The sequence below is a fragment of the Pipra filicauda genome, unplaced genomic scaffold (genome assembly GCF_003945595.2).
Source record: "Pipra filicauda isolate LSUMZ 115617 unplaced genomic scaffold, ASM394559v2 scaffold177_size2800117_pilon, whole genome shotgun sequence".
Classification (NCBI taxonomy): Eukaryota; Metazoa; Chordata; class Aves; order Passeriformes; family Pipridae; genus Pipra; species Pipra filicauda.
This window is the reverse complement of record NW_024104284.1, coordinates 559823-585451: the sequence shown is the minus strand read 5'-3', so window position 1 is coordinate 585451 and position 25629 is coordinate 559823. Positions and strand designations below refer to the sequence as shown.

Here is a 25629-nt window from a genome sequence, read left to right as displayed (position 1 = left end):
AGGCACTAAACCCATCAGTGTTCTCCTGCCTAAGTCAGCCTGTCAGTCAAAAGGGCTTCTCTCTAGTTTCCTCTGTTGTTAAGTCTCTTTGTCAATCAGTCTGTCTGCTCCCCTTCTTCAAGATCTCTCTCCATCTGTTGCACCACTCTTCTGGGAAGGCACAGCCAGATCCTGGCTGCCTAATGCTTGCACACTCCTGAACAGCTCTGAGGCCTGGCTTTGGTTTTGGAACAATCATGCTTTACTGTTTCTTACATCTCTTTATAGGGGCAGTGGCAGGGAAGTCTATCTCTTTTGAGGCTAATGAGTGCAGTTAGATTCTTCATCTGAGAACTTCCAAAAGGTCAAACCCAACTTTATTAGGAAAACTAGGTTGACTTGCACAGACACCAGCAATGGGAACAGTGAACACATATGGGGAGCATTATTTCATTCACATCTGGATACCTGGGAGCAGGAAAAAAAAAAAAAAGGAAATCCCAGGAAAAATTGGGGCATTTATAGCTTCCAGGGAATGGAGTGGAAGCAAAAAAAAAACAACTCTCCCTTCAACAAACCCAAACTGGAGACAGTATAAATCAAGCAACCTGAAGTACACACAACCCCAACATGCTGCTCCAAAGTGAAATGTAACCTTTTCTTCTCTAATGCAAAACAGGTTAATACAGTGGCATAAACAGTGGACTCATTGTCTCAGTTAATTGGAAAGGATTGTGAATTTTAAATCATCAGATTTTAGGCAGCCAAGACTGTGAATGTCTGAATAAGTTTAAATCAAAAGCTGCCAGCATTTGGTATCTTAAAAAATTACCTCATCGTTATTATTATGCAATAAATAAGTACTTGCAGTATTATGGTCCTCTAAATCTTACCTTTTTCTTATTCAAGAAAGAAATATTATCATTATTTTTCCACTCTTCCTCAATTCAGTCTCTTTTCTTCTGTAATAAATAAACCAATAGAAAATTAAAATTATAACAATTTCTAAGCAATAAATTTAATGATATTTTGAAAGAAAAAAACCCAAACAAATCACTTTATCTATATATTATTTCTAGGAACAAATTCCAGCACAAAAAGAAACATTGCATAGAGGAATGTTTTTTTGAGCTATCCCCTAAGCCTCACTGGGACTATTGCCTCAAGTTTCAGCAGGGAATGGTTACAGCAAAGTACATTAGTACTGCAATTTTCTCCATTTATCAACAATTCTCTTTCCTACTTAGTATTTTCTTGAAAAAGTTATACTGAGAGGATACAGAATCTACAGAGGACAGTAGCTCTCTAAAGCTGCTTCTTCAGGTGCAAAGCAGAAATACAGCATGACTTATTTAGATTCCAGCCAGTAAGTTCATTTAAGCCTGCTTCCTAATAAATCAAAATACAAACCAATGTGCTGTTAGGTTTTCAAGTTGGTAGTGGCTGTGAAAACCAATAGGTCTTCTATGATTTCCCCTTGAAAATTTAAGCTCAGAATCTAGACTGAACACTCTTAATATTAAAAAACTACATAGGTATGAAATAATTGGAGAAGTGAAAATTAATATTATTATTGTATTACCTAATATGTGGTTTTGCCTCTCTTTATTTGAAAGATTATCTGTCCAGCTTTTAATAATTTTTTTTTGTTTTGTTGATTGGTTTCCATTTTTTTTTTAATCAGGGCAGTAATAGCTAGCATAATCAGACTGACAGGTTTCTTTGACATTGTCACTAGCTACTATAGAATCTTTTTAATATCATATACCATTAATATCATATAAAGTTATGGGCAATTAGTGAAGACTCGTCTTTCTCTCTGGACACCCTCAGCACTCTTGGGCATGTATATTGCCTGGGCCAAGAGGTTAGGAATTAAATAAAAGCACTCTCATAGTCGATCACCCTCAACACAACTTATCTGTCCCAGTGGCCACATAAGCTCTCCTTTGACCACATCATAGGAGCCAGCAACGCTCTGCTGACCTTCTGAGTGCAATAACTCTTGGGTGACCAGCACCAGGGATGGGTGAGTGCCCCAGGCCCCTTCCCACAGGACTTGGTTGAACGAGCAGTAGTGTTAGAACAATTTTTTCCCACAGCAAAATCTGTGATATAATGAAAGGCCAAGAAGTCATAACTGACATATTTTTTTCCACTTAGTCTATTAGCTAGACCAAGTCTCAAGCACATGATATAACGAAAGATTAGCCATCAGCCACAGTACAAGAGGATGTGAAGGAAGGATAGGTATGCAAACACTAAGAGATGATTAACCATACTATTCCCTCAGTTTTGAAACATAAATGAAGTCTTAACTCTGTTTTATTACAGTTCCTTGTTGTAGTTACATGTACTTACATGGGGGAAGGCTGTGATGCACAAGGCCAGATTTTTAGCTTCAGTTATGTGAGTGCAAATCCCACTGAAGGAGTGACTGCATATAAGTACCAAAGGATGAACCGAATTGCTATTTAAAGGAGTATTTTTTCCCCATTATTGCTGTTGTTATGGGAAACAATTTGGGCAAAGAACTTTTGAAAGGAAAGGGTTTTCTAATGGCCAAGTAAGTAACAGCAAAGAAAATAAAGAAAACAAATTATCAAGCTGAAACTAAGCTAATGAAGAAAACAGTGATTAAAACTGCAAATTAAATAGAGGGAAGATACTTAAAAAACAACCCTCACATCATTCCTGCTCACAGTCAGCAAGCTTTTAAAAATATCTCCCTTTTTCACTGTGAGAAATACATGACTTTTTTATTTTTCTTTCTTGCTCTCTACTGCACTGAAGATGCCAATTTCAAGTACATGGATAAGACAAAATCAAGAATCACCTAATCACACCAGTTGGAGTGAAACACTGACTCCTTATCTACACAAAAAAGAGTAAGAATATCAGGTGATGAAGCAAAGTGATGATGAAATAAGCCCTTGAATGACATACAGAAGAATGAGTCTAACAGCACCGGAATCAACAGGAGTCTTTCCATTTACCTTAGTAGGCATTGAACAAGTCCATACAAAGCAGAAAAATACACATGGAGATGGTAGCTACCATTGTCAAAGTTTCCAGATCCCTGTTTTCCACATTCATGAGCATACGGAAATATAACACTTTCCAGTAGGTGCACGAAAGAGTTCATTATGACTTAACTTCAGAGAGGATGTTATGCCATAATTTTATTCTATGGAAAAAGGACCCGTTCCTTTCTTTAAATGCTGCTGTCTTTAAACATATTGCAGGGGAATTTTAATTTTTTTTCTTTCATTTTATTTCTTCAGGTTTTTGTACACCATTTACTACCAAAATTCTGAATACAGCCTTAGTCAGGAACCTTGCCACAACGTATTTCCAACCTGTACAGATGGAGACTTAATAGCATCCCAGGATGAGAAAGGCTTACAGCATACTGTAATGCAAGATTAGTATTTATTGTTTCTGCCTTTGAACAGCAGGAGTTTAGATACTTTTGGATGGCATATTGTTTGGGAATTTGAGAGAGTGTAGGTCTGTGTGTGACACTGAGAGAAATCTTCCCTGTATAACACAGACAACCAATAGGAGGGTTTACTATGTGCAGGACTTTTTCCATACTTGTGATATTTTGGTGATAAAACATTTTTCAAATCATTCCAGAAGTGGTAATACGTGGCTATTACCACGTCCTGGGGATGCAATGATCTTATCTCACAAAAGAAACACTGTCACAAAGCCTCCAAAGGAAGACTGAGGGACTGCAGGGAGTGTTATGTGTGTTTCACTTCATCTCAGACAGACCTAAATTTATGTACTCATGCCAGAAGGGAGGTCTTTCAGAAAACAGGAAAATGCTAGACCCTCATTTTTCTACAGACTCAGCCAGAGACATGTTCATTACTTCCTCAGACAAATGATGTATAAAGACTGTCCTTACGCACCAGCTTCCAATTTCAGTCAGAAACAACTTTATTCCAGTGGTGAACTTAGTGATTTCTGTGTGCATAAAGTACTTTTGCATTTCCAAGGTTTAAATATTCTATACATAAGTTAGAAGTGCAAGATGATTGCAGCTGTAATTCACTGAAAACAGAATGACCCAGAAAACATTTTGGTGGCTGACTTCACAATTTCCAATAAATGGACAGGAGAATCCAATTCTAGTTATCCAATACTTTTTTTCCTGGACCATCTATAAGAATGATTGCAGAGCACTCTGAGCAACTACAATTTATGCAAGCATTCAACTCTCCTCTGGCTTCATCTTTCCCATTGCCTTCAGTAGGCACTGCAAAAAGTACTTCTGGATAAGGATAGGTCCTAGTGTTTCTCAGAACTCAAGCTCCATTATAGACACATAGGGGACCTCCAGCGTACACAGAGCTCTCCCACTACCGGTACTGCAGTGATGATGCCATGTAGCCTTGCTCATAATAGATTCAGAAGACAGAGTAGTAAAAAGGCACCAAATGCCAGCAACTTATGAACGTTACGGACTTCATTACTCATGCAGCAGTATTGACAAAGCAATGGAAACATCTGCTGTTTAAAAAAACAATTGATCAGCCTATGCAGATCATTACAACATCTATTTCTATATGCAAAACAGTGACACTTATAACTGATCTCATATGCTTCTAGATATTCATAACTCAATAGGATTATCTCAGTAGACTAAATTATAAAGGGCTTTGATCACTTACTGCTAAAGATTACTTGCTATCAATATACTGGATATGCAAGGGGCAATTTAGCATCAGTCCTAAAATGACCCCTGACCCCCATTTCTGGATGAGAAGGTGCAGAAGAAAACTTCTTGTTGTCACCTTTTTGAAGAGTAAATACTGCTTTTAACAGTCATGAGTAAACCCCTTAAATTAGATAAAATCAAACTATATACATATTTTTTTCCTGAGACAACAGACTCTGCTAACTTAATTTTTCATCATGATTTTGGTGGATATAACTAAAAATTACTGTAGTAGTTGATTGTTCATTTGGAAAAATGTGTTAGCTTGACACAAGAATCTATTTCGCTACATTGTGAAAAAACACTGGCTAGAGGATTCAAGTCTGCTTCCCAGTGCTTAGCTAGCTAGCTGGTGCCAAAACTATACACAGCTCTTAACTTCAAAAGAATAAAGGACAAATTGTGCTTTCTAACATAAACATAGAAAAACAAAAGTAAAAATTTGAACATTAAGAGAATTGAAGTAAAAATACAATAAAGCCAACGTAGTAGGTAATAGAAATACATTAAGCAATCTAAAATAACAGAAAATATTCCATTCAGCTCTGATACAGCAAGCCACTTTACATATAACTTGCAATTTTTCCTAATTCAGTTTAATCAGAAGGCTTATGGCGTTGGTGGATGAGGGAAGAGCAACTGACATCATCTACCTGGATTTGTGCAAAGCATTTGTTAATGTCTCGCATGACATCCTTGCCTCTAAACTGAAGAAACGTGGATTTGATTGATGGACAACTTGCTGGATAAGTAATTGGCTGTATAGTTACACTCAAAGGGTTGGAGTCAATGGTTCTATGTCCAAATGGAGAGCAAAGTGGTGTTTCTCAGGGGTCGGTACTGGATCAGCACATTTAACATCTTTGTTGGTGACACGGACAGTGAGATCAAGCGCACCCTCATCAAGTCACATCTAAAAAATGTTCTGCTCCACCTCCCCCTTCACGTATTTTGTGTGCTTTCTTAGTTGATAAAATATCAGCATCTTCCTGTGCCTTACTGTTCTGGTAGATTTTTCAGCCTTTTCTTTAGTAAGATACACAAACTACTGACAAGGTTGTTTCAGACAGAAAAATAACTCAGGATTTAATAAAACAGACTTTTCCTATATTTCAGCACTTGAAATAACAAAGTCAGTGTGACTTGAAACATGACCACTCCTTATCGCCTCCTGAACACAAAGAACAAGGTCACTAAAATCAATGAGTCAAAAAGCAAGATGGCCTTAATTTAAATATTTAAGGAACAATTTAGGAAAGTGAAACATGAAGGCAAGGAAGGAGGGAAGGAAGCCTACTTGCTGGAAACTTGCCTCTCTGATTGGGAGAAAGCACAAGTTCACCACAAAAAGATAGAAAGAAAAATAACTATATGTAATTTATCTTTTGTGTTAGCTTGTTAATGTCCTTAAAATTTTTATTAGCTTTTTTTTTTTTTTAGAAATGTGGAACCATTCCATAGACACAACTGAGCTCTGCCTTCTGTTAAGGGTTGCAGCACCATTGAAGTTTGAAATAATTTAAGCAGTTGCGCTGTGCTTTCAATTCCCCCTACCTTCTTTTTTTCTTTCATTGGATTGAAATGTGACCAAATAGCAGCATGACTGTGAATGGAAAAGATAATTCTCACACGACATTCTTCTCAGTGCTCTGGGGAAAACACACACATACAAACGCATTTGTTCGCGTCTGATTCAAGATGTGAAAAAAAAAATAATACGGCAAATCTATGAGGTTTTTTTCTGAAATTCGAAACAGATTTTAAAACTCTCCTATGATTTGTTTTGTTTAGGCTAATTAAGAGTTCTGCTTTATGTTGCCACAATAGACACTAAACATTTGCAATATATTTAGTGAGGTTTAAGGAATTACGGGATTAATTTGTATCTATTACACCATTATCCTTAAGCAAAACTGCTTTAGTAATCCATGTGAATATATTTTTATAAGTCAAAGAGGTGACTTATCAGTCTAACCAGACATTTTGCGTTCTCAGAACATTACATAATACAGAGTGCTAGGAAATTTTGTTTCTCAGGAAAAACATGCTCTTTTGTTGAAATCTTATATTGTTATATTGGCAGAGGTGAACTAAAGATGGATGCAAAAGAACTCGTGGATTGGCTGGGAGCTATAGTTTGCACTGCCTCTCTCATATTAGTGTAATTTGTATATTTTGTTGCTCTTACAATGAACTTAAAAATGGAAAATTCCTGAAGTTAAATATGTCCAAAAGAGTGAAAGGTACACTAAATATTGTAATGCTATGGACACAGGTAGTAAGGATACAGATATTTCTGTTGTTCTGCCTCCCCTCCTCCCCCCAAACACAGAAAGAAAAAACATTCACTTCCATTATTAAAACATGATGGTGGAAATAGTTCTTACGAAGACCATTTTCTTCCATGTCCCACTCACAAAATCTAAATTAGATTATATTCAAGCTTCAGCAACATTAAGTCTCCTCTTCTAAGGAGGAGGCTTTTTTAACAGCTGTGTATCTTTTGAGTTGCTCCAGCAATATGAAGAAGGGAGAACTGTGAAAGCTATTAGCTGTAAAAGCTATTTTTGATCTTAAAAGCTCAAGTCTCCTTTCTTTCATTCAGCTTTTTTATTGTACATTGCTAACTTTTCCTGAAGTTTAAAGCCAGAAAATTGGTATTAGTATTCTTCCCTTAATATCATGGCATACAGGATAGCACAGTATGAATTCACCAGTAAAACTCAAGGCCACAATGTATGATTTTGAAGATGCATACACTATTATATTAATAAATGAGTTCTTCCAGCTTTTCCATTTTATATATCCTTATCTCTGGCTTTGGACTTTATATGTTTTAAGTTCCTACATTTCAGCTTTGTTGGTTAACTCTTTATCTGGCAACAAACAGAATTTTAAAATAACTTCATAAGGACAATACACCCATCAATAGGATATGCGTGTTGGACTAAAATTAGGTTGTGATAATGATCAGTTCTAAAGTTATAGAGACATATAAGAACCATCACTACTGAGAATTGACAACTTGTGGGAAGAACTTTAAGTAAAATGAGGATGCCAAAAGTAGCATTGCTACAGAGCAGCAAGGTACTCAGAGGAAATAATATCACTAATATTACTGAAGATAAGGGCTCCAGACTGCAGGGTGCAGTTGTTTGAAATTCATCTATTTCAGGACTCACAAAGTCTATTTAAAGTCCTCCCAAACTTCTGCAAAAGACAATAAAAATCCATAACTGAAAAGAAAGCCTAAACTTAAAATAAAAAATTTTGCATAGTTTTAGCTTATATGTTTTAAATACTATCTTCAACACTGTTTAGTTGGACTGCACAGCAAACCACTAAATTTGAAAGGCACTGTTTGAAGGAGGTCTTCTTAAGGATGTCCAATGTGACACAGCTGGCCAAAAAGAGGAAGAGCACCATCATATGAAAATGTATTTTGGAGAAATATCTGCAGCTCCCTGTGACTGGAAGAGCTATTTAAAGGTGAGTTGAGAACAACTGCATACATCATGAACAAACTACAAGCTGGAATGGGGGATTGCTTTAATATACTGCTATTTATTAATATCCAGTTTAATCAAAGCCACTGAGAACTCGGGATGAAAATCAAGAATAAAATTTAATTTAAAGTAAAATAATGAAAACAACAACTTGAGAGCAAGTGTTTTAAGCAAGATAAGCAACTGTCATTAAGTCTGAGAATGGCACACATCTGAAGTAGCAGTGAATCTCCTCAAGATGGAACTGCTAGGCAGAAGGACCTAGGTGGGGTGGAGCAATGGGCCATCAGGAACCTAATGGAATTCCACAAGAACAGATGCTAAGTCCCTTTGCTCTGAGCTCATTAGATGGCGCCTACAGTACTGTGCTCAATTTTGGGACCTGCAGTATAAAACCAGCAATGGTAAACTGGAAAAAGTTCAGTGAAGGATGATCAAGATATTTTAGGGATGGAGCATTTGCCCTGCAGTGAGAACCTGAGGTTGTTCCTCCTGGAGATGAGCTGGACATTCCCTGCACTACAGTCAGTTCTCACACTGCCACTGCAGATTGTTGTGTGTCTTATAACAAAGCTCCATGGACACAATTTGATGTGCCATAACAAATGGAGACATACCAAACCGCAAAATTCTACCGTGGTTACCACTGGGACTGAGAGCAAGAGACGCGTTCAGACCTACCTCTCTCAAGAGTGTGGTAACTGGAGAACATGACAGCCTGTCCATTAAAAGCAGCAGCATCCTGAGGATGTAGTTCTTGCTGTCTCTGAAACTTTTTTACAGAGAAATTGCCAAAGTATTTTGCAGCGAGCACACCGAGGACTGAGAATAGACCCCTCACTGGCCAAGAGCATTCTGTCTCCCTCTATGTATGTTACAGTAGGCACAAAAGATACCCAGATAAAGATGGAAAACATGGCAATATTTCTAGGGTTTTGCAGAAGGAACACACTCAATATTAATAAATTTCAAATACAGCAATTCTTTATATTTGTTCTTAATGCCAATGAAGATGACGCTTGGAAGGAACCCATTAACCAAACTGAGATTTTTTTCCCGAGATTTGTTAATCTCTAGCAAGAGGACTAGCAAAATAGAGCTGGAGACATGAGAGAGGAAGGCTTGACACTTCATTATCATTGCCACAAGCTATTAATTTCTCTCTGAAAATCCAACAATTTTGATTCAGGAAAGATGAAATGTCCATAGCAGGGACAGTACATATGAATTGTGGAAAGTCTTTCAGGTTAAGCTGGAAAGGCTGCAGCCAAGATATTTCCCACTCATCCTTCATCAAGGAAAAGGTCAAGAAAGACCAATGTGTTTAAGCAGGGCACAGGATGGAACAGAACAAAAAAATTTCCTATGAAAAAGATTAAGTTCACATCCTTCTAGCCTTCATTAAAACTATTCCGCATCACTCCACACTTTCATTTAAAGCAGTTTCCTGACAGCACTGAACACAAGATCTTAAAGTATCTTTTTATCAAAAGATAAAAGTGTAAATGGAAAACAGTTTGTGTACTGTATACAAAATGGGGTAAAATATGAAGGACACATAAGAAACAGCAAAAGAGAAATAAAAGCTTTAGTCTTTGCAGACTATATAATTGGTGGTGCACAAGGTAATCATCCAACTTGTGTACTTCCACATACATGTACTCTAAGCTGAACGGTTCTCAGGGCATATGTGGCTTTATCAAAGTGGAAAATTTTTGTTTTACATGAGGCTTCTAAGGAAGAAAGAATTTTCTTCCAGCACTACAAAAAAGTAAGATGGAAATTAACATCTACAGGTATATAATTTCCAAACTGCTTGAAAACAGATTAGCTCTGCTTTGACACTATGACCTCCTCATGTCCATTACAGCAACTATAGGCATTGGACAACAGAATATAATACATGGTAAATGCCCTAGAAATGTTTGAAGGCGCAACACCACACTTGGGATTTCTCCTGGAAGAACAGATAAATATACCTTTCAGCAGACTGATATGTGAACGGATCAACAGATGTGTGCAACAAGCACACTGAAATGCCACTGAGAAAGAAAAATAATGTATTTTCTTTCCATGCTCTGCTCACCAAATCTGGTCTCTGTTACTTTGGTATGTCTGTCAGCCATGAAACAGACTCCTACTCTGTCTGTTTTAGAAGTTGCCTAGTCTCTCAGACTCATTTGTGATGCTTCTCCCTATAGTATCAGCATGGCACTTTCTTGCCCATCTCAATTCTCATCCTTCATTGTTTAGTAACATTGTTCCTATTAAGTATATATGTTGGTGATTCATGATGAAGTGGGGCAAAAAGCTTCTTCAATGAGTGGCCCACACAGAGCTTTGAAGATAAGGACTGAGACATGGGCTCCTCATTTCATACCAGATGTGACTCAGCAAGGTGTCTGGAAGAGAGGGGTGAGACATTCTTGGAGACCTGCTCTGCCCTCCCTCTGTTAGGCTCTCATTCAAACTAACTGCAACACCTTTTTTAGAGATGAGCTGTTTGACAGTAAAGTATGCCTTAAAAAACACACAGACTCATAAATACATGCATTATTGAGATTGATTCTGAACTGAAAAGCCCAACATATTCTTATATTGTAGACCGGGAAATGGAGCAGTTCCGGCAGCAACTGGTGGTTGGAGACTAAAAAAACCTAGTGAATAGTTCAAATAGCTACCAGATTTAATACATGGGTGTTCCCCTGTCATGGCAGCATTAGTGTCACAGTTCAGGCTTCAGTACAGGCTTGTGTTACTGCAGCAAATGCAGAAGGGCTGAATTACTGTTGCTCATTATCTGAACTGTCTCTGACTGAAGGGCAAATATTCTTGTGGCAAATTAAAATTTGCTCTGCATTGGATGTTGCTCTGGATCTCCTGAAGTGGGTGCATGCACTCCATGAGTAATCTGCAGCAGAGCAGTGAAGCAGACAGGTCACAGCAGTAGCATCACTCTCCGAAGTTAGGCTGCTGATGCCCATATCGATGACCTCATTAAACCATACGCTGTATGTGGAAAACAGCTTTATTCAAAGCGACTTTGAACCAGCACCCAAAAGCAGTGTGATAGGTATATGAGTATGATTGCAGAACTCACTCAACACGGGGATATGTTCAAGCTCCTAAGAACATGATTCTCTCCAATAACCCTGTGGGTTTCTTAACAAAGACCAAGGATTCTTACACAGCACACAAAAGGAGGAATATACAAAGTCCATATGATATTCTCACACTACAAATGCTGTACAGCTACCAGAAAGAGCAGTGAATTCTCCAGGCTTACATACAGGGTGGATGGGGTTCCTCAAAACAGACAATATCAAGATATAACTGCACAGTGTCACTTGCCCAAGACAGCATGGTTCTAGTTAGCCACATCCTTCTTTTATCTGGCTTTTGCAGACCATGGTGGCAACTACTATCCAGTCTAAAGGATTCAGAGGACTTGGTAGACATCCTCTTTATGTTCCAGGTATCCATGGTACCCAAGAACAAAACAAGTAGCTGTAAAACAGATCTAGTTCTTGAGAAATGGTTATACTGCATCTCAAACCCTTCACAAGTTGATTAGGTGCAAAACAGTGCAAAATTTGCAGAGAGGAAATGTTTGCAATTTAGTGAAAGGGAAAACTGGATGTGAGCTGCCCAGGATGGAAAAGATCTAAAGAATGATGTACCTGTTTCAATATCTCTCTATAGCTGCACACCTTCCTATGCTGAACTGCTATTTTTTTGAGGACTCTGGTGATCCCTGACCATGCATATCTCAAAGTGTCTCCATTTTACCCTTCCTCACTTCAGAGGATCTGTGCTTTAGAGGAATTCTCCATGCCAAGAAGAAGGAAACCAAAAAACAAGCACAGTGGCCTTCTGCACTTAGAACTTGAAGGGCAGAGCAGTAGAGCACAGGAAGCCTTCCTCCATGAGCTTATATACCGCGAATGGACTAAAGTTTACAGAGAAATGAGAAATGCCAACCCTCTACAGATATAGAGATAAAAGAAACTACTGGAATGCCTGACAGATAAATTTCTGTTAATTTCAGAACATTTTTATTGGTCTAACTATGATAATGGTCTCCCTAAATCCTACCACCTCCCGGTGGCCAAGCAGATAGTGTTACAGTCTCAGTTCATAAATTGGCTATAGATGTAAAATAGGTAACGACATGGTAACATGTGCTTTACTAAGGACACATTCAACAATTCAGGTGTTACAGGTAAAATAATATAGTGGGGAGTGACACCATGGGAAATTTTGCTAAACAGTGTTACAAAGGTTGGCTTAATGTATACTTCTCATTGTCAAGAAGCTACCAAACCCCAAATATTGTTCTAAAATATATTACTGTTAGCATTTTTGAAGTCCTTGGAAAAAAGTGATAGTTAAAAGGTATCCTGTGCTGATTATTTGCAGGATGTTCAGTTTCTTATTACTTTGCTGTTCTCTAATTTGTGACTGGTATGCCCTTAGGCAGCCAAGTAGGTGGGAGATAATGCTCAAAAGATTTAGTATGGGTAAATCCAGAAGCGTGGGTCCTGAATATTTCATATTTCTGGATTTAGCATAGGTAAATTCAGAAACATGGGGCCTGAATATTTTATATTTCTGTCTTTCTTCCATTCTTTGTCCAACATTGTATTCCTCTAAGATCATCCATTATTCCTCACTACATCTTTACTGCTTGCAGGCATGAACAACATCTCTGATCCCCCTAAGCTTTGTCTGCCTTCACAGACCTTTGAGACACTCTTTAAGTAACAACACTGGGTGATTTTTAAAACAGTTCCCTGTAAATTAAATAATTTACAAAGAAAAGGCTAAGCTGTCTTTTTTTTGTGTGTGTCAGCATGACCCAGCAGTAAAAGGAGTGATAGTTCGGAGGAGTACAGTGTTTCATTTCTACAGTCAACACCACAATTACACTTAATCTAGGCATCCTAGTCTCTTCAGGTGAGTCTCCTGCCATTCAAATGAAATGCCTGCTTCATGCATTCTTCCGTGGAAAGGATAGGATACACCTTAAAGAGCTGTATAGGAATTACATCACAGCTGTTCAAATACAGACAGTGCTTATCCACGGCATTGCTAATCTGTGGGCCAACCAAGAAACCCAAGATGATATCAAGTTCTTCCAGCTTAAGTGCCTTAGCAACCCTGGCAAAGCAAGTATGTAAGCTCCATCCCCACCTATGGAAAGAGGTAGGTGCTTTCGAAGATTTCCAAGAGGAAATCCTGCTTGCCTAACTGCAATGCCTGGAGGTCTTCAGGGGGACTCTATTAATCAGAGAGAAAACATGCCTTTAGGTAGCTGCTGTATAAGTATTTAAGACACAAGGGGCACCACAAGTGTCTTGGCTATGCAGACTGGATCCCACCCTCAGAATCTTATTCACCTTTTTAAAGCAGCAGCTCAGCAGGTACTTCTGTTTCTTTCCTCTTTTCTCCCCACACTGTTTATTAGCTTCTCTCCAAAGTCTATTTGTTGACTTAGAAAGTCAAAAACAGTAGGCAAGACTTTCCATATTCCGAGTGGCACTACAGCAATCCTCTAAATGAAAATGGATAGACTTTTGTTAAAAATGCACATTTAGCCTTCTGCTCCTGGTGACACTGGCACAGTCATCATGCCTTCTCCTGCAGAGACACACAGTGCCCCAGTTTGCAGGGTGAGGTGTCACCACATGGTTGAGTATCTTATAGCTCACACTCCCCTAAAGTGTTGGCCATGTTTCTCCCCCTCACCCCAAGCCACCATCGTACACTTTCCTTTGTACCTTTGTACCATGTGGATCCCCTGTCCACTTGCTGAGATGAACCAATTCACTAGGCAGGCAGCCAACAGAGCTTCCCGTTGCTCTGGTGAGCTCATTCATCGTGCCAGGAGGTGAACCAAGAGCCAAACCTGGCATGAGGGAGGAGATGGGAACACACTGCTGGAGGCAGAGGATGGGAGGATCAAGGATGGGTTTCTCCAGGGCAGCAAGCTATTCCACCATCTGAGAAGAGGCAAGAAACCTCACCCTCTGTTGCAATAAAACCTCTTTAACAAAATGGGAGTTATCAGACAACCGATCAGAAATTTCAGGGGGAACTGATTATGGTAAACCTCAGGAAAAAAAAACGTGTTTTTTTAATCGCCAGGCATGACATGCACAAACCCACCATGCTCACACAGCCTGCATGCATTTATGTAGGGAGATTTGGGATTTCTGTTAGTTTCCTTCATGTTTCTGGAGCTGCATGCAAGCTCAGCAACCAGGAGGATTAGGTTTAAAAAAACAGAAAGTAGAGATCTGAACTTCTCACATTATATCTTGACTCTAACACTCCAAACTTTACAAAAGAGGCTAAATATCTTGAGACTACTGATAGAAGTCAGGAGAGTTGGCAGTTTTGCAGACATTTATGTGCTTGACAACACATTTTTCTGTTTTTAAGTGAAAACAGACAAAACAGTGCACATGTTAGAATAACGAGCATCTTGGCACATTGCAATTACAATACTGGAACAGACCACTATGCTGTTTTAATGGATACTTTTGAGAAAAACAATCCCCTATGTTCAGCTCCCTGTTACATTTATTCTCCAGAACTCCAGTGCCAAAAGCTTCCCCATCTTCTCTGTAGGCTTTCCAAACAGAGTTCACCTCCTGTGAAGCACCACAAAAATACAGCTGCTGTCGAGCAGCAACTCTCCTTGCTAAGATGGGTTAGAATCACATCATAGAGAAAAGGCAACATGCAGTGCCATAATTACATTCAGACAGCACCAGGAGAGGTTTTTCTTTTAGAATATAACATCATTGACTTTCTAGTCTTTTGCTTCCATTTAGAAACTCCATGAAATATTCTATGGATAATCTAGCATTGACCTACAAACAGTCTGGATTTTCCACAGCACAGTACCATATCTAGAAATCTTCCAGTTCATAATGGTAGTATCGTCACACTAGCATGTGATGAATTGGTGAAAAGGAGTATTTTTTTTTAGAGTTCCAGCAATATTATCAACTTGGCAGGGAACTACAAATCTTACAATGTAGGATCATATTTAATTGTAAATTAATTTTTACTATAAAAGAAATTAAAAAAACCAAGAAAATCATGATAAAATCTTGGGTGTAAAGGTCAACTATTACAAAAAATATTTCACTGTAACCAAATCACTAGTAATGGTTAAGACTGGGAAGGCTCAGAGCTACAGGATTAATAGAGCACACACAGTTACAAAGGCTTACCAAACTTTTAAGCAGATTCTACAAGTGACAACTAAAGTTCTGGGAAAATCACTGATACCAAATCTGCTGTGTGGATAAACCATAAGAAGAAACAAGCATTAGTTTTCCCAGAAAGTAAAAGTCTTAAGGCACCAAAAATGAAAAAGGAATTACCCTCACAGTTAACAGTAACTTTTGAGCATGAACAAGCAATGCTAAACAAAGATCTTGCAAAGGCTCTCAAAAGCAGTCTACTGACATAACAGAAATACACTAAAATAATTCAGCTAAAAAGTGTCTGGTTTGGCAATTCATATATCACTGTGCTGCATTTCGAGGTGACATTGTTTAGAGCCTTGAGTCTTTCCACTTTACAGCATCCTCTCCAAGCACATGACAGCGTTGAACTTGCCCTACTTGGTAAGAACAACAGTAGAGTTACTGCACTCTGATCATATGGAAATGGTGAATTAGTGTTGGAGGAAGAATAGTGAAAGACAGAAAAAAAAACTTGAGGGGAGTGGGAGGGACTATTATGTTGCTGATCCAGTTGGGAAGGCAGAGTGATGATTTAAGACTTGTTAAAGGGAGAAGCAGGCTGACTTGCTGTCACTACTAGGGCACAGCAAAAGGGACTGTATCACCTCCAACTCCCTTCTCCTGCTGCTTTCCACATGTGTAACTGCCCAGGGACAAGGTCTACAAGTAACTGCAGTGCAGGGACAGCCACAACTCAATGGATTATTCATTATCCCTCTTAAAGCAGAGGGATCATTTTCTTAATAGCCCCCCTATTGCAGAGGGATCTGGACAGACTTGAGAGATGGGCTGATTCCAATGGGATGAAGTTCAATAAAGCCAAGTGCTGGGTCCTGCACTTTGGCCACAACAACCCCCTGCAGCGCTACAGGCTGGGCACAGAGTGGCTGGAAAGCAGCCAGGCAGAAAGGGACCTGGGGGTACTAATTGACAGGAAGCTCAACATGAGCCAACAGTGTGCCCAGGTGGCCAAGAAGGCCAATGGGATCTTGTCCTGTATCAAAAATAGCGTGGCCAGCAGGAGCAGGGAAGTGATCCTTCCCCTGTACTCTGCGTTGGTGAGGCCACACCTTGAGTATTGTGTTCAGTTCTGGGCCCCTCAGTTCAGAAAGGATATTGAGGTGCTGGAGCGGGTCCAGAGAGAGCAACAAGGCTGGTGAAGGGACTGGAGCGTAAGTCCTATGGGTGAGGCGCTGGGGTTGTTTAGCCTGGAGAAGAGGAGGCTCAGAGGTGACCTCATCACCGTCTATAACTACCTGAAGGGAAGTTCTAGCCAGGTGGGGGTTGGTCTCTTCTCAGGCCCTCAGCAATAGGACAAAGGGGCACGGGCTTAAGCTCCGCCAGGGGAAATTTAAGTTGGATATCAGGAGAAAATTCTTTACAGAGAGAGTAATCAGGCATTGGAATGGGCTGCCCAGAGAGGTGGTGGATTCACCATCCCTGGAGATTTTTAAACGCAGATTGGACGTGGCACTGAGTGCCATGATCTAGTAAATGGACTGGATTTGGACCAAGGGTTGGACTCGATGATCTCGGAGGTCTTTTCCAACCCAATTGATTTTATGATTCTATGATTTCACCTGTAGCCCACTTACAGCAGCTCTACCTGTGATGGAGGTGTTAGGAAATTCTAGTATGAGAAAGACAACTACTGGGTGACACGTGTGTCACGTAGCTCTCTTGGAACTGGGCTATTCAGTGCCTTCTAATTTAATATCCTCAAAATCTCCAAAGACAGCAGTTAAAATTTAAACAGGCATTCTGAAAAGACACTCTTGATCCCATTATCAGTGCCGTGGATGGGATTACAATGAGGGTGGTAATGGTGGAAATGTTTTAGGAGAGATCTAGTATCAACAGCAGGAGTGGCCACTAATTGGATTCTTTCTGTGTCACCGCAGAGTTGTCACGGGACCCTCGTTCTCTGTTGAACACTGCAGCTCTCAAGGCTCTCAGAAAGGAGCTTTCTCAATTGTTATCGCATCAGTCTGCCTTCTCACTCAAACACAAATCCCCCAAAGCTCTTTCTAAAGCTAAGGAAATCATGGAACCCATGACTCCCATGACATCTGCAACAAGTGCCAGCCTCGCCTGGGTTAGAATGGGCCTTGACATAACACAACGCTCAAACTCCTGATCCTGCATGAATGTTTGGTCATAAATATATAACATCAAGTGCAGGATGTAAGTTAAACAAAGCTAGATAAAAAAAACCCCTGCAAACAGTCAAAATAGTCTGCAATGAAGTGTTCTAGCCAGAAAAGAATTCGCAAATCTTTCAATATATTTTTTTCCATAGCTGTCTAACATTCACTGAGTGTGCATTTTATAATGGCTTCCACATTTAGGAACACTGTCCCCAACATCACAACATTTTAAATAAACTGTTTTTATCAGTTCCTGATTGAAATGAGAGCTGTTACAATAATTTTCACACTGTTATTTGCCATCTCAAGGATATTTCTAGATTTCTACCTGCAATTTTTTTCCTAACGACCTCTCATTTAGCCTAGTTTTTGAAAGTGTATTTACATGCCCTTTGGAACTTCACCAAGGGAGGATTTTTTCTATGTGAAATTACACCAATCATAATTAATTTTTTTCCTCTGAAACAGAGACAAAAATCAATGAAAGGCCAAGAAGACATGCCAAGAAGCAGAAATTGAAGTTGCATATTGTGATGGAACAAGCTCACCCACCTCGATTATAAAGTGCTAAGAAGAGGAAGCCTCTGACAAGCAATAAACTGACACATAATTAAGACAATTCAGGGCAGAACACATTCTGGCTGGAAAACATTTTCTTGTGCTCCACCTCACTGCTCAGAGCAGTAAGAGGAAAAAAAAAAAGGGTGACACTTTGAAAACTCTATGTAGACAATAAGTATCCCACCTAGTCTTCACTAGCTGGGGGAAAAAGAAACACATCAGCTTTTGTGCAGTGCAGGTTCCCTCGCATCACAAACAAGTTGATAGTACAGACATGCCTGGTATGTTCAGCATTCCATATCAAGCAAAGATGAATTAGCCGCAACAAAAATGTGTTACAGCTTTCATGCAGCAGTTTATGGATCTTTTTGTACCTCTGGAATTTTTTACCTTGAGCATCGTGGAACTTGTACTGTCTAAGATCTTTTCCTCAGATTATTTTTATCTCACGGTGAGGAACATCTTTGTGAGTTCTGAACAATTTTACAGCTGCTAGGATGCTAATGGGAACTTCATGTGTGTACCCAGCACAAGTGCTCTCAGAGAAAAAAAAGCCAATGTCAAAGGAAGGTATGCAGAAGTCACCATAAATATGTCTTTGAATGTTTACCATCTGGAACAGTAGATTACATTTTGACAAGAAGCTGGACTGCCCCGTGGGCATTGTCTTTTAAACAGCCCCATCATTATAAAGGAAGGAAAAACATGATTTGCTGTTCCTAGTTTCTCAGCAAGATTTTCTGGCAGTGCTAGAGAAACTAGTTTTTGGGGTTTTTTTTCTTTCTAGTAAAACAATAACAAGCTGGCCATGTGTAGTTAGCTACGCACTTTCTTGAAAAAATATGGTTTGTTATAAATCATCTGACCCACAAAGAGGGATGCATTTCAGTTAGGCAGTGACAGCAGCAGGCTGTGCAGCTCACAGTGCTGCGCCTTAGCTTTGGAAGACTAAATCTCCCTGTTCTGAAGCTGGCATATTGGGCTTCTCACAGGACACACTGGGAGAAAGAGGAGAAATCCAATATACAAGACTTTAACATAGAGTCATAATGAGGTTTTCCTTTGGTTTTGTTTTTCACTTTAAGCTTGTAAAAGTTTCCATCACTTTTTACAATGAGAAAGTGTGGAGTGAGAGAAAACTCAAAATGGTCAGATTTATTCACATAAACCCTGGTCTGGTTGTGCAGTCATTTTAGGGATTTAGCTAATTCTCTGTTTCAAATTGCTGTGGATGACTTCTGAGGATACATTCATACCAAAGAGCGTGTTTGGAAATACAAGCTAAGAACAACCGGTAAAGGGGCCAAATAGTCTCTTCAGAAAAAAGAAAAAGTTAACAAAAAAGTTCGTTTGAGGCAAAAATATATGTGCAACCCAAAACATGGGTTTATGGGCATTGTTACACAGTTGAATGCCAAAATCACAAAGCACCAGCTATAAATCCCCTTGCTCAGCCTACTAAACAGATCTTATTTCAGAACACATTATATACAGCATTATTTATAGAATATCTCACCTGTAAGTGGTGAGGACAGTGTTAGATTTCTTTCACAAGTAGGAGGCCAATAATTCATAAGCACCACAGGTATGTGAGAGTTAGTGTGAAGATCTGTTATAGTGCAAAAGAAACAAATAATTTCATTACTCTGCACAGGAAGATAGCATATATATATACAGCAAATCTTTTATTTAAGAAAAAAATAAAAAAGCAAATAAAAGGGAAATAACCCATCCTCTAATTTCTCCATCTAGATGATTTAGAGTAAAACAATGAGAACATCTTCTCTGATAAGCTAACATACTGTAATTAGTGATAACATTTCTGACTTCTTAGTTAATTTGCTGGGCTTCCCATGCTCTAGACATCAATGAACTTAATAGCGGAATTAAATGAAAATGATAGCAGAGTACTTCCATAACTAATTTCTAATTACATTTCTGCCCCTCTTCCTTCCTAAGCATAAATTTTTGCTTACTTTTAATTAAGACTTCAGATCACTAATTTAGAATCTATAAATATAGTGAGACTTTAATGATCCATTATAGTGATGCTACTTAGTTTTCAATGACTTGTAAAACTTTCACATACAGATCTGCAAATGAATTACATCCATCTGCTCTGCTACAGCTGCAAGAGCAGCATTACACTGCACCCTGCCTTTCCCTACTTTCCTGATTTTCTCTTAAGTTTAAGCCCATGTGTAAGCCAAACCATCTCGATGCCGATCATCAGAAGCCCAGCCAGGTCTCTATAAAGGAGTCTTCAAACTTTACAGACATCTCAAACGCACTTTCAAAACGGTCTGGTTTGCCTCAGAGCTGAACCCCAGACAGGCTGCACGCTACTGAAGCATCCTCCTCAAAGCCTAGGAAATACTCTGCCGCGGTTCCTTCTCCCGCCCGACCACGGATCTGTTGGAACACGGAGGCGTTTGTACCCGCAGCCACAACACCCACCCGTGCCCGGCTGCCGCGTCGCCCGCGCCGCTGCGGACACACACGTGTGTGCGGAGCGGAGAGCGGTGCCTGCGGGGCGGTGGGGGGCGGGTAGAGGAGGCACCCGCAGGGCTGGGATACACCGCTCCCAGGGAGATTTTCCAATATACACCTCCGAAAGCGTGACCTTAGCGGCGTTGAGAGTGTTAGCTCTATGAAGACAGCCAAGCGTCAGGCTTTGCTCGCTGTTATCTGTCAGCCGTACAATAGCAGCATTGATAAGGCAGCAGCAACTGGCTTTGACAAGTGTGCTGTGCTAGCATTCCTCTGAAAACCGTGAAGGAAAAAGGAAAAAAAGAAAATAGAGAAACCGGCATGAGGTGCCTTTTACTTTACCTGAACGAAGTATGGGGTTTTACTTTTCCCTCTGAGCTGCTGGAAACGATTGCTCCCTCTTCTCCCCCAAAGCTAGGTGTTTCTTCTTTTGCTTGCAGCTCACACTTGGGGAAGACCACACAGCTCCAGCAAGGCTGCCTCTCTCCCCTAATCCCCACTCGAGTGTGATGACACACACTAACCCCAACCATCTGTTGAAACACGTCCTCAAGCACTCAGCACAGTGGTGTGTCAAGACGGGCTGCCCAATCCAATCGCTGGGGTTGGGTGGCTCTTAAGGAGCTGGAGGCAGAGACAAGGGCAGAAACTATAGGACTGAGAACTCTTTAGCAAAGTAACCTGAGATTTTGAAAAAGGGCTGCTATGGAAAAAAAGAGCAGAAGGGGGAGGTACTCGGGGGAAGGTAGAGGGAGTGGGTTAGTCTGGTGGCCAGTTGTGTAACTTCTTACGACTCCTTGTATTCCCAAAGGACCACTGGGACCCCCTCGCAGTGGGATGCACAGCAGCACTAGAGCAACACTAAAATGTTTTTATGGCGCGTCTATTGAGGGCCATGCCCTCCGAGAGACGCTTTTCTAAAAGAGATAAAAAATGCAGCTTGAAATCCTGATAAAGTGCTACTGCGGGAGTCGTATGCACGGCAATGTGACATTTGCATCCCGAAATCCCAACTCCTTACCGTGCCGCGGTTCCCCCTTGGCTGCCTCCAGCCTTCCTGGGAGAACGGCGGAGAGAGGCTGGAGTAAAACCGAGGGGCGAGGAGGGTAGAAAAGGGGAAATCCAAAGGGCAGATATTTCTGCTCCTGCACACAGACATCTGCGAGTACTTCCCCCCGAGCCCGCGCTTCCCGGAACGCGGGTCAAGCGCCTCGGCTCCCCGGCGTGCCCAGCGGCTCGCTCGCCCAGCGGCACTCGCTGCTCGCCCGCCCCGGGGCTGCTGCAGCAGCCGCTCCGCGCCCGCTGCGCTGCTCTGACAGCTCCGGCCCCGCGCTGCGTCCCCGCGCCCCTTCCTCCCGCCCCCTGCCGCGGGAAGCGGTGCCACCAGCCTGTTGCTTCCCCCATTCCCCACCCGCTTCCGCCACCTTCGCGCCGCCTCGAGCTGTCTTGCGGGATGCAGCCGCAGTTGCAGGATCGCCGCCCTTCTCCTGGGGACCCGTCACCACCCCAGTCCGGGCTGGGGGCTCCGGACAGTGCCGCAGCAGGTCTGGGCTGTGTCTAGTCTATATCTCAGTTTCCCTCGGCCACAAAGCAAACATTATCACACCTTCCTCTTTCTCTCAGGGACACTGCCAGGAAAAATCCACTAATTTATAGAAGATGTCCGGGAAGGGTAGATAAGGGACACAGAAAAACTGCCAAAGAAACAGTTCTTTCCTTTCCCCTCCCTGTAATAAGATAGCGCAGAAGATTTAAAATCTCGAGGGTTTTTACCTCATTACCAAGTCCCTGACTTGACACTTGCATTAAATCTACATTTCATATTATGATAGATGCTGTGTTTTCTTTGAACTGAAAGGGAAGGACATCCTTTTGGCATTAAAAGTTACTCTGAAAGTGTTAACATCCAAGTTGAAGAAAGGTTTGCAATTGTGAAAAGACACACTCTGCCCAGCTATATGAAAGCCATATGAGAGTCTTGAAATGTTGATTTGGCTTACTTGTTCTTTAATACCTTACACAAGGGTGTTTCTGAAGGACTAGTGGCAAAGCGAATACTTAATAAAAAGTGAGATTCAAGAGCTGGGGTCTGTGCCCCGTTAGCTGTTATCAGAGCTGACCTGGAGAAGAAAGGAAAAAGAAGAAACTGTAGTCACATTTGCATTTGCTCAGATTCTTCCCCAAAGTAATGATACAGTGTCTGTTTCAGCTTAGTACTCTGAAACTGCTGTCACAGATGTTGGGTATCCACTAAAACACTACTCCCTAATCTGCTAATTCCAGATAAATAAACAGCTGAACAATATTTTTGACAATAATATGTGGTGAAGTAGGGACGCAACTACTGTCCCTGGGGTATTGTAAGATTCTTAATGTTGCCAATTATGTCTTCAGGGCAAGGGTTTGGTTTGATTTTGTTTCGTTCTACCAGACTGTGGTCTGTAAACAGGCTGGATAACCTATCATATTCAGAAAGCCCTGGAGACTTTATTAAACTCATTTGCATTCTCTTTAGCTGTACTTCCATTACTAGTGTTGTATAATAACTGCATTAAAAATCATTAGTGATCAGAAATATGGAATATCAAAAAGCCCCCAAATTTGTGCTGTATCATCCTGCATACTGACTCATTGGCTAAAATGCAACTCAGCTCACAGCTGCTCCATTTGATGAGATGCAAACTCAACAAGGTTCAATCTCTAGATACTTCTAACCAACAGGAATGCCAGTTATGTGCCGTACAATTATTTTCTGTTGTGCTGTTTGTATGCTTACACAACCCTCTGTATTATATTTGTATATAAATATACATAAGCAACTTACTGAGCATTTGTGTGCTGTACAGACACAGATCTGTTAGTTTTTATGCCAGTGTCAGTCAGGGATGCCTCAGCTGATGCCTGTCAAGTCACAATAGTGTAAAACTGACATGTTTAAAAAGACCTCTAATTGAGTGTTTTGTACACAGAGACACAATGCACACTCACGTTTATCTTCAAAGTCTCTGCAATGGTTTGAAATACAATGCTCATCTCCATAACCAATGTTATTAATAGCCCCCAAACACTGTGCATGATCATGTTTTTGCTTAAAAGCTACTGCTGATGTTGCAAGATGATTTAACCGCTACTTGTATGACTACAGCCAGATTTAGTTTGCTGTGACAGTTTATAGCAGACTTTTCCACCACTTCTTCTCTATCCAGACTGCCAGACGCAAAGAGTTTAGGTTTTAAAGGCCAAAATGAAAGCTGAACTGGAAGAGCCATACCCAAAATGCTGTTAAAATTATGCATCATAAAACAGGTTCTCAAGTTGACTGTCAAACCTGTGAACTCTTGCTAAGGTCAGGCTACCTCCATTCACATAAAACTTGTAGCAAAGTGAATAATGCTTTATGCAAATAACTCAAGACAATCCTAATATGCAAGATTAATTGTAGGTAATTGTGATATTGAGAAACAGTCACTCCTGTTTTGTTCCCAGAGAGAACATGTCCCTTACATAGTAGCTCCCTTCCATGGTAGCCAACAGCATCTTTAAGCCAGGGCACTGAGCTTCACTCAGTGCTGTGTAGACCTAAACTCACCACCTTTCCTCCAGCACAGATGGCCTTGGCAGTTTCCTGTCTCCCTACGGACATACGCACACATTCACATACATGCACTTCTGCTCAAGAACCTCATGCAATTCTCAGTTCTGGCATTTTCAGCTCTCAAAAATAACTAAAGGGGATTTTTCATGGTTTCTGCAGCAACCTCAATCTATATCCTCTGCCAATACTAATAGTACCTGATTGTTTATTTCTTTGAATAAGTACAAGTCTATTCTGGATTCAATTATTTTTTAATAGTTTATATAGGAACAGAAGAGGTTCTAGAACACAACTATAAATCCACAGACAAGTCTACTGTCAAATTCTAGCCTAAAATGTACTCATGCTCCTGTTGAGTTTGGGTGATATCTTATCAATAACGAGATATAATAAAAAGGCCTCTAAAACCCCGAGTGGCAAAAAAAAGGTAAGGAAGGAATTCCCAACAAAGGTTTCTGTCCAAAGATCACAGAAAATAGCAGGTTCAAAGAAGAACAGAAAGATATGCTTCTTCACATAGAGCACCGTCAAATCTTGGACCTACTTGCTTCAGGATGCAGTGGGGATAAAAATGAAATACGTTCAAGTGTTTGGGCAAGTCCGTGGAAAAAAAATATACTCACAGCAATTAAAATATATAACTTCTGGTGCAGGGAATCCCTGAGTTGCTTGGAGTGGATCCTGGACAAGTATCATTCTGTGCTTGTCCTATTCTTCCACTTTACCCCAAGCATCCACTATTTTCCACTTTTGGAGGGTGCCAGGCCTAGTATATCCATGATTTAGTGTGGCACAGCTGTTCTTTCTTTCTTAAAGAATTTAGCCATTGGTAGTTTTTGGGCCTCACACTGGGTAGTATAAGAGAGATGAATTCCTTTTAAGAACTTAAGCCAAGATTTTTTAGAGGTTAGCCCATATTCAAGAATCTATGTAAAAATGGTCCAATCAAAAGTATTGAGGATACAGTAGCTGCTAGTGAAGCTGGCAGTTCGTTTTATTTTTCTCCCTATATGAGCATTCCAAAGTCAGACATAGTCTCATGTAAAATTTGGGTGCTAAATCTCAAACTATATTCTGTGCAAAATTCTACTCAACTTTTTCCTAAACTGGACTCACCTAAATTCCAGACACACATGGTCTTTTAAAAGCATTCCCCTGGCACCTCTATACATTCCCCTGGCACTTCTGTGCATTCCCCCATACTGAAAGCCCAAGGCCAAGCAAGACTCAGGAGTCAGGCCTCTCTTCACTATAGTCCTCTACATTGCTTCACTGGACTCTCAGAATGCATCTACCAAACTTGGAGAACTTTGAGTGGCATAGCTAAAGATCAATTGTTTCTTCTAAAACCTGGCCGGAG

The 25629-nt window shown here is 40.4% G+C and overlaps 1 protein-coding gene across 6 annotated transcripts in view; it reads right to left on the bottom strand.

The window, feature by feature from the left end:
* The window catches only part of SULF1 (sulfatase 1), a 121878-nt gene extending 99945 nt beyond the window's left edge, over positions 1-21933 (bottom strand). For 3 of the 6 annotated variants that reach the window (XM_027725414.2, XM_039379847.1, XM_027725409.2), the window contains exon 1: positions 873-913. The gene's annotated coding sequence lies outside the window, so the exon portion shown is untranslated. Of the gene's footprint in view, positions 1-872; positions 914-19700; positions 19794-21016; positions 21299-21695 lie in introns of those variants that run through there. The other 3 variants (XM_039379846.1, XM_027725410.2, XM_027725412.2) reach the window with 2 other exon arrangements.
* Between the last annotated feature and the right edge of the window lie 3696 nt (positions 21934-25629).